We start from the raw sequence: 16435 nt of genomic DNA on the forward strand, positions 1-16435 counted from the left end.
CGCGGCGGTGAGAGCGCCGAATCCTAGCCAGTAGACCACCAGGGAGGGATGGTTTAGTTTGACACTCCATGAAAGAAAAGGAAGTTTCCTGAATGAAGTCCAAAGCAATGGAATGTGAGGGAGTGGGCTACTAGGAATCAGTTTTAGAAGGAAGGAGAGTAAAAATGGTTGTGCACAGCAGTCTTAAATTACACCACACAGCAGCTTTACCTGATGGATGTATAGTACTGGCACGAAAAAATTATTTTGAGGAGCTAGACGTTGAGAGTCCCTGGCTCCATGATAAATTGTTCTGGTGCTAAAGAAAGAAGACATTAATGATTCAGATATCAAATAAGGTCTAATTGGTTCTGATGAAAAAAATACTTTTGTACAAGAGCACAAGTCTTTTAGTAGCTAACTGAAAAATATTCACTAAGAAAGGAAGATAGCTGACTCTTTGTTATCAATTTCCATTGTCTGTTTTGACAACTCACTGTTGCTCAAGTATTAGAAATAATGCGCTGAACTGAAAGTGCATCATTTCTTTGAAAGGTTGGTGTTTTTGGCAAAAAATATTCCAAGGACCTCACTTTTCCTGACCGGGAATCGAACCCGGGCCGCGGCGGTGAGAGCGCCGAATCCTAGCCAGTAGACCACCAGGGAGGGATGGTTTAGTTTGACACTCCATGTCAAAAAAAATACTTTTGTACAAGAGCACAAGTCTTTTAGTAGCTAACTGAAAAATATTCACTAAGAAAGGAAGATAGCTTACTCTTTGTTTTCAATTTCCATTGCCTGTTTTGACATCTCACTGTTGCTCAAGTATTAGAAATGATGCGCTGAACTGAAAGTGCATCATTTCTTTGAAAGGTTGGAGTTTTTGGCCAAAATTTTCCGAGGAACTCACTTTCCCTGACCGGGAATCAAACCCGTGCCGCGGCGGTGAGAGCGCCGAATCCTAGCCACTAGACCACCAGGGAGGGATGGTTTAGTTTGACACTCCATGAAAGAAAAGGAAGTTTCCTGAATGAAGTCCAAAGCAATGGAATGTGAGGGAGTGGGCTACTAGGAATCAGTTTTAGAAGGAAGGAGAGTAAAAATGGTTGTGCATAGCAGTCTTAAATTACACCACACAGCAGCTTTACCTGATGGATGTATAGAACTGGCACAAAAAAATTATTTTGAGGAGCTAGACGTTGAGTGTCCCTGGCTCCATGATAAATTGTTCTCGTGCTAAAGAAAGAAGACATTAATGATTCAGATATCAAATATGGTCTAATTGGTTCTGATGAAAAAAATACTTTTGTACAAGAGCACAAGTCTTTTAGTAGCTAACTGAAAAATATTCACTAAGAAAGGAAGATAGCTGACTCTTTGTTATCAATTTCCATTGTCTGTTTTGACATCTCACTGTTGCTCAAGTATTAGAAATGATGCGCTGAACTGAAAGTGCATCATTTCTTTGAAAGGTTGGTGTTTTTGGCAAAAACATTCCGAGGACCTCACTTTCCCTGACCGGGAATTGAACCAGGGCCGCGGCGGTGAGAGCGCCGAATCCAAGCCACTAGACAACCAGGGAGGGATGGTTTAGTTTGACACTCCATGAAAGAAAAGGAAGTTTCCTGAATGAAGTCCAAAGCAATGGAATGTGAGGGAGTGGGCTACTAGGAATCAGTTTTAGAAGGAAGGAGAGTAAAAATGGTTGTGCACAGCAGTCTTAAATTACACCACACAGCAGCTTTACCTGATGGATGTATAGTACTGGCACGAAAAAATTATTTTGAGGAGCTAGACGTTGAGAGTCCCTGGCTCCATGATAAATTGTTCTGGTGCTAAAGAAAGAAGACATTAATGACTCAGATATCAAATATGGTCTAATTGGTTCTGATGAAAAAAATACTTTTGTACAAGAGCACAAGTCTTTTAGTAGCTAATTGAAAAATATTCACTAAGAAAGGAAGATAGCTGACTCTTTGTTTTCAATTTCCATTGCCTGTTTTGACATCTCACTGTTGCTCAAGTATTAGAAATGATGCGCTGAACTGAAAGTGCATCATTTCTTTGAAAGGTTGGTGTTTTTGGGAAAAATATTCAGAGGACCTCACTTGCCCTGACCAGGAATCGAACCCGGGCGGCGGCGGCGAGAGCGCCGAATCCTAGCCACTAGACCACCAGGGAGGGATGGTTTAGTTTGACACTCCATGAAAGAAAAGGAAGTTTCCTGAATGAAGTCCAAAGCAATGGAATGTGAGGGAGTGGGCTACTAGGAATCAGTTTTAGAAGGAAGGAGAGTAAAAATGGCTGTGCTTAGCAGTCTTAAATTACACCACACAGCAGCTTTACCTGATGGATGTATAGTACTGGCACAAAAAAATTATTTTGAGGAGCTAGACGTTGAGTGTCCCTGGCTCCATGATAAATTGTTCTCGTGCTAAAGAAAGAAGACATTAATGATTCAGATATCAAATATGGTCTAATTGGTTCTGATGAAAAAAATACTTTTGTACAAGAGCACAAGTCTTTTAGTAGGTAACTGAAAAATATTCACTAAGAAAGGAAGATAGCTGACTCTTTGTTATCAATTTCCATTGTCTGTTTTGACATCTCACTGTTGCTCAAGTATTAGAAATGATGCGCTGAACTGAAAGTGCATCATTTCTTTGAAAGGTTGGTGTTTTTGGCAAAAACATTCCGAGGACCTCACTTTCCCTGACCGGGAATCGAACCCGGACCGCGGCGGTGAGAGCGCCGAATCCTAGCCACTAGACCACCAGGGAGGGAGGGTTTAGTTTGACACTCCATGTCAAAAAAAATACTTTTGTACAAGAGCACAAGTCTTTTAGTAGCTAACTGAAAAATATTCACTAAGAAAGGAAGATAGCTGACTCTTTGTTATCAATTTCCATTGTCTGTTTTGACAACTCACTGTTGCTCAAGTATTAGAAATGATGCGCTGAACTGAAAGTGCATCATTTCTTTGAAAGGTTGGTGTTTTTGGCAAAAATATTCAGAGGACCTCACTTTCCCTGACAAGGAATCGAACCCAGGCCGCAGCGGTGAGAGCGCCGAATCCTAGCCACTAGACCACCAGGGAGGGATGGTTTAGTTTGACACTCCATGAAAGAAAAGGAAGTTTCCTGAATGAAGTCCAAAGCAATGGAATGTGAGGGAGTGGGCTACTAGGAATCAGTTTTAGAAGGAAGGAGAGTAAAAATGGTTGTGCATAGCAGTCTTAAATTACACCACACAGTAGCTTTACCTGATGGATGTATAGTACTGGCACGAAAAAATTATTTTGAGGAGCTAGACGTTGAGAGTCCCTGGCTCCATGATAAATTGTTCTGGTGCTAAAGAAAGAAGACATTAATGATTCAGATATCAAATAAAGTCTAATTGGTTCTGATGAAAAAAATACTTTTGTACAAGAGCACAAGTCTTTTGTAGCTAACTGAAAAATATTCACTAAGAAAGGAAGATAGCTGACTCTTTGTTATCAATTTCCATTGTCTGTTTTGACAACTCACTGTTGCTCAAGTATTAGAAATGATGCGCTGAACTGAAAGTGCATCATTTCTTTGAAAGGTTGGTGTTTTTGGCAAAAATATTCCAAGGACCTCACTTTCCCTGACCGGGAATAGAACCTGGGCCGCGGCGGTGAGAGCGCTGAATCCTAGCCAGTAGACCACCAGGGAGAGATGGTTTAGTTTGACACTCCATGTAAAAAAAAATACTTTTGTACAAGAGCACAAGTCTTTTAGTAGCTAACTGAAAAATATTCACTAAGAAAGGAAGATAGCTGACTCTTTGTTATCAATTTCCATTGTCTGTTTTGACAACTCACTGTTACTCAAGTATTAGAAATGATGCGCTGAACTGAAAGTGCATCATTTCTTTGAAAGGTTGGTGTTTTTGGCAAAAATATTTGCCGAGGACCTCACTTTCCCTGACCGGGAATCGAACCGAACCCGGGCCGCGGCGGTGAGAGCGCCGAATCCTAGCCACTAGACCACCAGGGAGGGATGGTTTAGTTTGACACTCCATGAAAGAAAAGGAAGTTTCCTGAATGAAGTCCAAAGCAATGGAATGTGAGGGAGTGGGCTACTAGGAATCAGTTTTAGAAGGAAGGAGAGTAAAAATGGTTGTGCACAGCAGTCTTAAATTACACCACACAGCAGCTTTACCTGATGGATGTATAGTACTGGCACAAAAAAATTATTTTGAGGAGCTAGACGTTGAGAGTCCCTGGCTCCATGATAAATTGTTCTGGTGCTAAAGAAAGAAGACATTAATGATTCAGATATCAAATAAGGTCTAATTGGTTCTGATGAAAAAAATACTTTTGTACAAGAGCACAAGTCTTTTAGTAGCTAACTGAAAAATATTCACTAAGAAAGGAAGATAGCTGACTCTTTGTTATCAATTTCCATTGTCTGTTTTGACAACTCACTGTTGCTCAAGTATTAGAAATAATGCGCTGAACTGAAAGTGCATCATTTCTTTGAAAGGTTGGTGTTTTTGGCAAAAATATTCCAAGGACCTCACTTTCCCTGACCGGGAATCGAACCCGGGCCGCGGCGGTGAGAGCGCCGAATCCTAGCCAGTAGACCACCAGGGAGGGATGGTTTAGTTTGACACTCCATGTCAAAAAAAATACTTTTGTACAAGAGCACAAGTCTTTTAGTAGCTAACTGAAAAATATTCACTAAGAAAGGAAGATAGCTGACTCTTTGTTTTCAATTTCCATTGCCTGTTTTGACATCTCACTGTTGCTCAAGTATTAGAAATGATGCGCTGAACTGAAAGTGCATCATTTCTTTGAAAGGTTGGTGTTTTTGGCAAAAATATTCAGAGGACCTCACTTTCCCTGACCAGGAATCGAACCCGGGCGGCGGCGGTGAGAGCGCCGAATCCTAGCCACTAGACCACCAGGGAGGGATGGTTTAGTTTGACACTCCATGAAAGAAAAGGAAGTTTCCTGAATGAAGTCCAAAGCAATGGAATGTGAGGGAGTGGGCTACTAGGAATCAGTTTTAGAAGGAAGGAGAGTAAAAATGGTTGTGCATAGCAGTCTTAAATTACACCACACAGCAGCTTTACCTGATGGATGTATAGTACTGGCACAAAAAAATTATTTTGAGGAGCTAGACGTTGAGTGTCCCTGGCTCCATGATAAATTGTTCTCGTGCTAAAGAAAGAAGACATTAATGATTCAGATATGAAATATGGTCTAATTGGTTCTGATGAAAAAAATACTTTTGTACAAGAGCACAAGTCTTTTAGTAGCTAACTGAAAAATATTCACTAAGAAAGGAAGATAGCTGACTCTTTGTTATCAATTTCCATTGTCTGTTTTGACAACTCACTGTTGCTCAAGTATTAGAAATGATGCGCTGAACTGAAAGTGCATCATTTCTTTGAAAGGTTGGTGTTTTTGGCAAAAATATTCCAAGGACCTCACTTTCCCTGACCGGGAATAGAACCTGGGCCGCGGCGGTGAGAGCGCTGAATCCTAGCCAGTAGACCACCAGGGAGAGATGGTTTAGTTTGACACTCCATGTAAAAAAAAATACTTTTGTACAAGAGCACAAGTCTTTTAGTAGCTAACTGAAAAATATTCACTAAGAAAGGAAGATAGCTGACTCTTTGTTATCAATTTCCATTGTCTGTTTTGACAACTCACTGTTACTCAAGTATTAGAAATGATGCGCTGAACTGAAAGTGCATCATTTCTTTGAAAGGTTGGTGTTTTTGGCAAAAATATTCCGAGGACCTCACTTTCCCTGACCGGGAATCGAACCCGGGCCGCGGCGGTGAGAGCGCCGAATCCTAGCCACTAGACCACCAGGGAGGGATGGTTTAGTTTGACACTCCATGAAAGAAAAGGAAGTTTCCTGAATGAAGTCCAAAGCAATGGAATGTGAGGGAGTGGGCTACTAGGAATCAGTTTTAGAAGGAAGGAGAGTAAAAATGGTTGTGCATAGCAGTCTTAAATTACACCACACAGCAGCTTTACCTGATGGATGTATAGTACTGGCACAAAAAAATTATTTTGAGGAGCTAGACGTTGAGTGTCCCTGGCTCCATGATAAATTGTTCTCGTGCTAAAGAAAGAAGACATTAATGACTCAGATATCAAATATGGTCTAATTGGTTCTGATGAAAAAAATACTTTTGTACAAGAGCACAAGTCTTTTAGTAGCTAACTGAAAAATATTCACTAAGAAAGGAAGATAGCTGACTCTTTGTTATCAATTTCCATTGTCTGTTTTGACAACTCACTGTTGCTCAAGTATTAGAAATGATGCGCTGAACTGAAAGTGCATCATTTCTTTGAAAGGTTGGTGTTTTTGGCAAAAATATTCAGAGGACCTCACTTTCCCTGACCAGGAATCGAACCCGGGCGGTGGCGGTGAGAGCGCCGAATCCTAGCCACTAGACCACCAGGGAGGGATGGTTTAGTTTGACACTCCATGAAAGAAAAGGAAGTTTCCTGAATGAAGTCCAAAGCAATGGAATGTGAGGGAGTGGGCTACTAGGAATCAGTTTTAGAAGGAAGGAGAGTAAAAATGGTTGTGCATAGCAGTCTTAAATTACACCACACAGCAGCTTTACCTGATGGATGTATAGTACTGGCACAAAAAAATTATTTTGAGGAGCTAGACGTTGAGTGTCCCTGGCTCCATGATAAATTGTTCTCGTGCTAAAGAAAGAAGACATTAATGATTCAGATATGAAATATGGTCTAATTGGTTCTGATGAAAAAAATACTTTTGTACAAGAGCACAAGTCTTTTAGTAGCTAACTGAAAAATATTCACTAAGAAAGGAAGATAGCTGACTCTTTGTTATCAATTTCCATTGTCTGTTTTGACAACTCACTGTTGCTCAAGTATTAGAAATGATGCGCTGAACTGAAAGTGCATCATTTCTTTGAAAGGTTGGTGTTTTTGGCAAAAATATTCCAAGGACCTCACTTTCCCTGACCGGGAATAGAACCTGGGCCGCGGCGGTGAGAGCGCTGAATCCTAGCCAGTAGACCACCAGGGAGAGATGGTTTAGTTTGACACTCCATGTAAAAAAAAATACTTTTGTACAAGAGCACAAGTCTTTTAGTAGCTAACTGAAAAATATTCACTAAGAAAGGAAGATAGCTGACTCTTTGTTATCAATTTCCATTGTCTGTTTTGACAACTCACTGTTACTCAAGTATTAGAAATGATGCGCTGAACTGAAAGTGCATCATTTCTTTGAAAGGTTGGTGTTTTTGGCAAAAATATTCCGAGGACCTCACTTTCCCTGACCGGGAATCGAACCCGGGCCGCGGCGGTGAGAGCGCCGAATCCTAGCCACTAGACCACCAGGGAGGGATGGTTTAGTTTGACACTCCATGAAAGAAAAGGAAGTTTCCTGAATGAAGTCCAAAGCAATGGAATGTGAGGGAGTGGGCTACTAGGAATCAGTTTTAGAAGGAAGGAGAGTAAAAATGGTTGTGCACAGCAGTCTTAAATTACACCACACAGCAGCTTTACCTGATGGATGTATAGTACTGGCACAAAAAAATTATTTTGAGGAGCTAGACGTTGAGAGTCCCTGGCTCCATGATAAATTGTTCTGGTGCTAAAGAAAGAAGACATTAATGATTCAGATATCAAATAAGGTCTAATTGGTTCTGATGAAAAAAATACTTTTGTACAAGAGCACAAGTCTTTTAGTAGCTAACTGAAAAATATTCACTAAGAAAGGAAGATAGCTGACTCTTTGTTATCAATTTCCATTGTCTGTTTTGACAACTCACTGTTGCTCAAGTATTAGAAATAATGCGCTGAACTGAAAGTGCATCATTTCTTTGAAAGGTTGGTGTTTTTGGCAAAAATATTCCAAGGACCTCACTTTCCCTGACCGGGAATCAAACCGAACCCGGGCCGCGGCGGTGAGAGCGCCGAATCCTAGCCACTAGACCACCAGGGAGGGATGGTTTAGTTTGACACTCCATGAAAGAAAAGGAAGTTTCCTGAATGAAGTCCAAAGCAATGGAATGTGAGGGAGTGGGCTACTAGGAATCAGTTTTAGAAGGAAGGAGAGTAAAAATGGTTGTGCACAGCAGTCTTAAATTACACCACACAGCAGCTTTACCTGATGGATGTATAGTACTGGCACAAAAAAATTATTTTGAGGAGCTAGACGTTGAGAGTCCCTGGCTCCATGATAAATTGTTCTGGTGCTAAAGAAAGAAGACATTAATGATTCAGATATCAAATAAGGTCTAATTGGTTCTGATGAAAAAAATACTTTTGTACAAGAGCACAAGTCTTTTAGTAGCTAACTGAAAAATATTCACTAAGAAAGGAAGATAGCTGACTCTTTGTTATCAATTTCCATTGTCTGTTTTGACAACTCACTGTTGCTCAAGTATTAGAAATAATGCGCTGAACTGAAAGTGCATCATTTCTTTGAAAGGTTGGTGTTTTTGGCAAAAATATTCCAAGGACCTCACTTTCCCTGACCGGGAATAGAACCCGGGCCGCGGCGGTGAGAGCGCCGAATCCTAGCCAGTAGACCACCAGGGAGGGATGGTTTAGTTTGACACTCCATGTCAAAAAAAATACTTTTGTACAAGAGCACAAGTCTTTTAGTAGCTAACTGAAAAATATTCACTAAGAAAGGAAGATAGCTGACTCTTTGTTATCAATTTCCATTGTCTGTTTTGACAACTCACTGTTGCTCAAGTATTAGAAATGATGCGCTGAACTGAAAGTGCATCATTTCTTTGAAAGGTTGGTGTTTTTGGCAAAAATATTCAGAGGACCTCACTTTCCCTGACCAGGAATCGAACCCGGGCGGCGGCGGTGAGAGCGCCGAATCCTAGCCACTAGACCACCAGGGAGGGATGGTTTAGTTTGACACTCCATGAAAGAAAAGGAAGTTTCCTGAATGAAGTCCAAAGCAATGGAATGTGAGGGAGTGGGCTACTAGGAATCAGTTTTAGAAGGAAGGAGAGTAAAAATGGTTGTGCATAGCAGTCTTAAATTACACCACACAGCAGCTTTACCTGATGGATGTATAGTACTGGCACAAAAAAATTATTTTGAGGAGCTAGACGTTGAGTGTCCCTGGCTCCATGATAAATTGTTCTCGTGCTAAAGAAAGAAGACATTAATGACTCAGATATCAAATATGGTCTAATTGGTTCTGATGAAAAAAATACTTTTGTACAAGAGCACAAGTCTTTTAGTAGCTAACTGAAAAATATTCACTAAGAAAGGAAGATAGCTGACTCTTTGTTATCAATTTCCATTGTCTGTTTTGACAACTCACTGTTGCTCAAGTATTAGAAATGATGCGCTGAACTGAAAGTGCATCATTTCTTTGAAAGGTTGGTGTTTTTGGCAAAAATATTCAGAGGACCTCACTTTCCCTGACCAGGAATCGAACCCAGGCCGCAGCGGTGAGAGCGCTGAATCCTAGCCACTAGACCACCAGGGAGGGATGGTTTAGTTTGACACTCCATGAAAGAAAAGGAAGTTTCCTGAATGAAGTCCAAAGCAATGGAATGTGAGGGAGTGGGCTACTAGGAATCAGTTTTAGAAGGAAGGAGAGTAAAAATGGTTGTGCATAGCAGTCTTAAATTACACCACACAGTAGCTTTACCTGATGGATGTATAGTACTGGCACGAAAAAATTATTTTGAGGAGCTAGACGTTGAGAGTCCCTGGCTCCATGATAAATTGTTCTGGTGCTAAAGAAAGAAGACATTAATGATTCAGATATCAAATAAAGTCTAATTGGTTCTGATGAAAAAAATACTTTTGTACAAGAGCACAAGTCTTTTAGTAGCTAACTGAAAAATATTCACTAAGAAAGGAAGATAGCTGACTCTTTGTTATCAATTTCCATTGTCTGTTTTGACAACTCACTGTTGCTCAAGTATTAGAAATGATGCGCTGAACTGAAAGTGCATCATTTCTTTGAAAGGTTGGTGTTTTTGGCAAAAATATTCCAAGGACCTCACTTTCCCTGACCGGGAATAGAACCTGGGCCGCGGCGGTGAGAGCGCTGAATCCTAGCCAGTAGACCACCAGGGAGGGATGGTTTAGTTTGACACTCCATGTAAAAAAAAATACTTTTGTACAAGAGCACAAGTCTTTTAGTAGCTAACTGAAAAATATTCACTAAGAAAGGAAGATAGCTGACTCTTTGTTATCAATTTCCATTGTCTGTTTTGACAACTCACTGTTGCTCAAGTATTAGAAATGATGCGCTGAACTGAAAGTGCATCATTTCTTTGAAAGGTTGGTGTTTTTGGCAAAAATATTCCGAGGACCTCACTTTCCCTGACCGGGAATCGAACCCGGGCCGCGGCGGTGAGAGCGCCGAATCCTAGCCACTAGACCACCAGGGAGGGATGGTTTAGTTTGACACTCCATGAAAGAAAAGGAAGTTTCCTGAATGAAGTCCAAAGCAATGGAATGTGAGGGAGTGGGCTACTAGGAATCAGTTTTAGAAGGAAGGAGAGTAAAAATGGTTGTGCACAGCAGTCTTAAATTACACCACACAGCAGCTTTACCTGATGGATGTATAGTACTGGCACGAAAAAATTATTTTGAGGAGCTAGACGTTGAGAGTCCCTGGCTCCATGATAAATTGTTCTGGTGCTAAAGAAAGAAGACATTAATGATTCAGATATCAAATAAAGTCTAATTGGTTCTGATGAAAAAAATACTTTTGTACAAGAGCACAAGTCTTTTAGTAGCTAACTGAAAAATATTCACTAAGAAAGGAAGATAGCTGACTCTTTGTTATCAATTTCCATTGTCTGTTTTGACAACTCACTGTTGCTCAAGTATTAGAAATGATGCGCTGAACTGAAAGTGCATCATTTCTTTGAAAGGTTGGTGTTTTTGGCAAAAATATTCCAAGGACCTCACTTTCCCTGACCGGGAATAGAACCTGGGCCGCGGCGGTGAGAGCGCTGAATCCTAGTCAGTAGACCACCAGGGAGGGATGGTTTAGTTTGACACTCCATGTAAAAAAAAATACTTTTGTACAAGAGCACAAGTCTTTTAGTAGCTAACTGAAAAATATTCACTAAGAAAGGAAGATAGCTGACTCTTTGTTATCAATTTCCATTGTCTGTTTTGACAACTCACTGTTGCTCAAGTATTAGAAATGATGCGCTGAACTGAAAGTGCATCATTTCTTTGAAAGGTTGGTGTTTTTGGCAAAAATATTCCGAGGACCTCACTTTCCCTGACCGGGAATCGAACCCGGGCCGCGGCGGTGAGAGCGCCGAATCCTAGCCACTAGACCACCAGGGAGGGATGGTTTAGTTTGACACTCCATGAAAGAAAAGGAAGTTTCCTGAATGAAGTCCAAAGCAATGGAATGTGAGGGAGTGGGCTACTAGGAATCAGTTTTAGAAGGAAGGAGAGTAAAAATGGTTGTGCACAGCAGTCTTAAATTACACCACACAGCAGCTTTACCTGATGGATGTATAGTACTGGCACAAAAAAATTATTTTGAGGAGCTAGACGTTGAGAGTCCCTGGCTCCATGATAAATTGTTCTGGTGCTAAAGAAAGAAGACATTAATGATTCAGATATCAAATAAGGTCTAATTGGTTCTGATGAAAAAAATACTTTTGTACAAGAGCACAAGTCTTTTAGTAGCTAACTGAAAAATATTCACTAAGAAAGGAAGATAGCTGACTCTTTGTTATCAATTTCCATTGTCTGTTTTGACAACTCACTGTTGCTCAAGTATTAGAAATAATGCGCTGAACTGAAAGTGCATCATTTCTTTGAAAGGTTGGTGTTTTTGGCAAAAATATTCCAAGGACCTCACTTTCCCTGACCGGGAATCGAACCGAACCCGGGCCGCGGCGGTGAGAGCGCCGAATCCTAGCCACTAGACCACCAGGGAGGGATGGTTTAGTTTGACACTCCATGAAAGAAAAGGAAGTTTCCTGAATGAAGTCCAAAGCAATGGAATGTGAGGGAGTGGGCTACTAGGAATCAGTTTTAGAAGGAAGGAGAGTAAAAATGGTTGTGCACAGCAGTCTTAAATTACACCACACAGCAGCTTTACCTGATGGATGTATAGTACTGGCACAAAAAAATTATTTTGAGGAGCTAGACGTTGAGAGTCCCTGGCTCCATGATAAATTCTTCTGGTGCTAAAGAAAGAAGACATTAATGATTCAGATATCAAATAAGGTCTAATTGGTTCTGATGAAAAAAATACTTTTGTACAAGAGCACAAGTCTTTTAGTAGCTAACTGAAAAATATTCACTAAGAAAGGAAGATAGCTGACTCTTTGTTATCAATTTCCATTGTCTGTTTTGACAACTCACTGTTGCTCAAGTATTAGAAATAATGCGCTGAACTGAAAGTGCATCATTTCTTTGAAAGGTTGGTGTTTTTGGCAAAAATATTCCAAGGACCTCACTTTCCCTGACCGGGAATCGAACCCGGGCCGCGGCGGTGAGAGCTCCGAATCCTAGCCAGTAGACCACCAGGGAGGGATGGTTTAGTTTGACACTCCATGTCAAAAAAATACTTTTGTACAAGAGCACAAGTCTTTTAGTAGCTAACTGAAAAATATTCACTAAGAAAGGAAGATAGCTGACTCTTTGTTTTCAATTTCCATTGCCTGTTTTGACATCTCACTGTTGCTCAAGTATTAGAAATGATGCGCTGAACTGAAAGTGCATCATTTCTTTGAAAGGTTGGTGTTTTTGGCAAAAATATTCAGAGGACCTCACTTTCCCTGACCAGGAATCGAACCCGGGCGGTGGCGGTGAGAGCGCCGAATCCTAGCCACTAGACCACCAGGGAGGGATGGTTTAGTTTGACACTCCATGAAAGAAAAGGAAGTTTCCTGAATGAAGTCCAAAGCAATGGAATGTGAGGGAGTGGGCTACTAGGAATCAGTTTTAGAAGGAAGGAGAGTAAAAATGGTTGTGCATAGCAGTCTTAAATTACACCACACAGCAGCTTTACCTGATGGATGTATAGTACTGGCACAAAAAAATTATTTTGAGGAGCTAGACGTTGAGTGTCCCTGGCTCCATGATAAATTGTTCTCGTGCTAAAGAAAGAAGACATTAATGACTCAGATATCAAATATGGTCTAATTGGTTCTGATGAAAAAAATACTTTTGTACAAGAGCACAAGTCTTTTAGTAGCTAACTGAAAAATATTCACTAAGAAAGGAAGATAGCTGACTCTTTGTTATCAATTTCCATTGTCTGTTTTGACAACTCACTGTTGCTCAAGTATTAGAAATGATGCGCTGAACTGAAAGTGCATCATTTCTTTGAAAGGTTGGTGTTTTTGGCAAAAATATTCAGAGGACCTCACTTTCCCTGACCAGGAATCGAACCCAGGCTGCAGCGGTGAGAGCGCTGAATCCTAGCCACTAGACCACCAGGGAGGGATGGTTTAGTTTGACACTCCATGAAAGAAAAGGAAGTTTCCTGAATGAAGTCCAAAGCAATGGAATGTGAGGGAGTGGGCTACTAGGAATCAGTTTTAGAAGGAAGGAGAGTAAAAATGGTTGTGCATAGCAGTCTTAAATTACACCACACAGTAGCTTTACCTGATGGATGTATAGTACTGGCACGAAAAAATTATTTTGAGGAGCTAGACGTTGAGAGTCCCTGGCTCCATGATAAATTGTTCTGGTGCTAAAGAAAGAAGACATTAATGATTCAGATATCAAATAAAGTCTAATTGGTTCTGATGAAAAAAATACTTTTGTACAAGAGCACAAGTCTTTTAGTAGCTAACTGAAAAATATTCACTAAGAAAGGAAGATAGCTGACTCTTTGTTATCAATTTCCATTGTCTGTTTTGACAACTCACTGTTGCTCAAGTATTAGAAATGATGCGCTGAACTGAAAGTGCATCATTTCTTTGAAAGGTTGGTGTTTTTGGCAAAAATATTCCAAGGACCTCACTTTCCCTGACCGGGAATAGAACCTGGGCCGCGGCGGTGAGAGCGCTGAATCCTAGCCAGTAGACCACCAGGGAGGGATGGTTTAGTTTGACACTCCATGTAAAAAAAAATACTTTTGTACAAGAGCACAAGTCTTTTAGTAGCTAACTGAAAAATATTCACTAAGAAAGGAAGATAGCTGACTCTTTGTTATCAATTTCCATTGTCTGTTTTGACAACTCACTGTTGCTCAAGTATTAGAAATGATGCGCTGAACTGAAAGTGCATCATTTCTTTGAAAGGTTGGTGTTTTTGGCAAAAATATTCCGAGGACCTCACTTTCCCTGACCGGGAATCGAACCCTGGCCGCGGCGGTGAGAGCGCCGAATCCTAGCCACTAGACCACCAGGGAGGGATGGCTTAGTTTGACACTCCATGAAAGAAAAGGAAGTTTCCTGAATGAAGTCCAAAGCAATGGAATGTGAGGGAGTGGGCTACTAGGAATCAGTTTTAGAAGGAAGGAGAGTAAAAATGGTTGTGCACAGCAGTCTTAAATTACACCACACAGCAGCTTTACCTGATGGATGTATAGTACTGGCACAAAAAAATTATTTTGAGGAGCTAGACGTTGAGAGTCCCTGGCTCCATGATAAATTGTTCTGGTGCTAAAGAAAGAAGACATTAATGATTCAGATATCAAATAAGGTCTAATTGGTTCTGATGAAAAAAATACTTTTGTACAAGAGCACAAGTCTTTTAGTAGCTAACTGAAAAATATTCACTAAGAAAGGAAGATAGCTGACTCTTTGTTATCAATTTCCATTGTCTGTTTTGACAACTCACTGTTGCTCAAGTATTAGAAATAATGCGCTGAACTGAAAGTGCATCATTTCTTTGAAAGGTTGGTGTTTTTGGCAAAAATATTCCAAGGACCTCACTTTCCCTGACTGGGAATCGAACCGAACCCGGGCCGCGGCGGTGAGAGCGCCGAATCCTAGCCACTAGACCACCAGGGAGGGATGGTTTAGTTTGACACTCCATGAAAGAAAAGGAAGTTTCCTGAATGAAGTCCAAAGCAATGGAATGTGAGGGAGTGGGCTACTAGGAATCAGTTTTAGAAGGAAGGAGAGTAAAAATGGTTGTGCACAGCAGTCTTAAATTACACCACACAGCAGCTTTACCTGATGGATGTATAGTACTGGCACAAAAAAATTATTTTGAGGAGCTAGACGTTGAGAGTCCCTGGCTCCATGATAAATTGTTCTGGTGCTAAAGAAAGAAGACATTAATGATTCAGATATCAAATAAGGTCTAATTGGTTCTGATGAAAAAAATACTTTTGTACAAGAGCACAAGTCTTTTAGTAGCTAACTGAAAAATATTCACTAAGAAAGGAAGATAGCTGACTCTTTGTTATCAATTTCCATTGTCTGTTTTGACAACTCACTGTTGCTCAAGTATTAGAAATAATGCGCTGAACTGAAAGTGCATCATTTCTTTGAAAGGTTGGTGTTTTTGGCAAAAATATTCCAAGGACCTCACTTTCCCTGACCGGGAATCGAACCCGGGCCGCGGCGGTGAGAGCGCCGAATCCTAGCCAGTAGACCACCAGGGAGGGATGGTTTAGTTTGACACTCCATGTCAAAAAAATACTTTTGTACAAGAGCACAAGTCTTTTAGTAGCTAACTGAAAAATATTCACTAAGAAAGGAAGATAGCTGACTCTTTGTTTTCAATTTCCATTGCCTGTTTTGACATCTCACTGTTGCTCAAGTATTAGAAATGATGCGCTGAACTGAAAGTGCATCATTTCTTTGAAAGGTTGGTGTTTTTGGCAAAAATATTCAGAGGACCTCACTTTCCCTGACCAGGAATCGAACCCGGGCGGCGGCGGTGAGAGCGCCGAATCCTAGCCACTAGACCACCAGGGAGGGATGGTTTAGTTTGACACTCCATGAAAGAAAAGGAAGTTTCCTGAATGAAGTCCAAAGCAATGGAATGTGAGGGAGTGGGCTACTAGGAATCAGTTTTAGAAGGAAGGAGAGTAAAAATGGTTGTGCATAGCAGTCTTAAATTACACCACACAGCAGCTTTACCTGATGGATGTATAGTACTGGCACAAAAAAATTATTTTGAGGAGCTAGACGTTGAGTGTCCCTGGCTCCATGATAAATTGTTCTCGTGCTAAAGAAAGAAGACATTAATGACTCAGATATCAAATATGGTCTAATTGGTTCTGATGAAAAAAATACTTTTGTACAAGAGCACAAGTCTTTTAGTAGCTAACTGAAAAATATTCACTAAGAAAGGAAGATAGCTGACTCTTTGTTATCAATTTCCATTGTCTGTTTTGACAACTCACTGTTGCTCAAGTATTAGAAATGATGCGCTGAACTGAAAGTGCATCATTTCTTTGAAAGGTTGGTGTTTTTGGCAAAAATATTCAGAGGACCTCACTTTCCCTGACCAGGAATCGAACCCAGGCCGCAGCGGTGAGAGCGCTGAATCCTAGCCACT

General features: G+C 40.7%; 6 non-coding genes across 6 annotated transcripts; all 6 read right to left on the minus strand.

Moving 5' to 3' along the window:
• Positions 1–2687: 2687 nt before the first annotated feature.
• Positions 2688–2759, minus strand: TRNAE-CUC (transfer RNA glutamic acid (anticodon CUC)). The gene has a single exon. It is a non-coding gene; the product is annotated as a tRNA-Glu (tRNA).
• Positions 2760–5758: 2999 nt separating this feature from the next.
• Positions 5759–5830, minus strand: TRNAE-CUC (transfer RNA glutamic acid (anticodon CUC)). The gene has a single exon. It is a non-coding gene; the product is annotated as a tRNA-Glu (tRNA).
• A 1443-nt stretch (positions 5831–7273) lies between these two features.
• Positions 7274–7345, minus strand: TRNAE-CUC (transfer RNA glutamic acid (anticodon CUC)). The gene has a single exon. It is a non-coding gene; the product is annotated as a tRNA-Glu (tRNA).
• A 2963-nt stretch (positions 7346–10308) lies between these two features.
• Positions 10309–10380, minus strand: TRNAE-CUC (transfer RNA glutamic acid (anticodon CUC)). The gene has a single exon. It is a non-coding gene; the product is annotated as a tRNA-Glu (tRNA).
• Positions 10381–11224: 844 nt separating this feature from the next.
• Positions 11225–11296, minus strand: TRNAE-CUC (transfer RNA glutamic acid (anticodon CUC)). Its single transcript has one exon. It is a non-coding gene; the product is annotated as a tRNA-Glu (tRNA).
• Positions 11297–14258: 2962 nt separating this feature from the next.
• On the minus strand, positions 14259–14330 carry TRNAE-CUC (transfer RNA glutamic acid (anticodon CUC)). The gene has a single exon. It is a non-coding gene; the product is annotated as a tRNA-Glu (tRNA).
• Between the last annotated feature and the right edge of the window lie 2105 nt (positions 14331–16435).

This window comes from Taudactylus pleione, unplaced genomic scaffold, assembly GCF_031769625.1.
Source record: "Taudactylus pleione unplaced genomic scaffold, aTauple2 ptg000174l, whole genome shotgun sequence".
Lineage (NCBI taxonomy): Eukaryota > Metazoa > Chordata > Amphibia > Anura > Myobatrachidae > Taudactylus > Taudactylus pleione.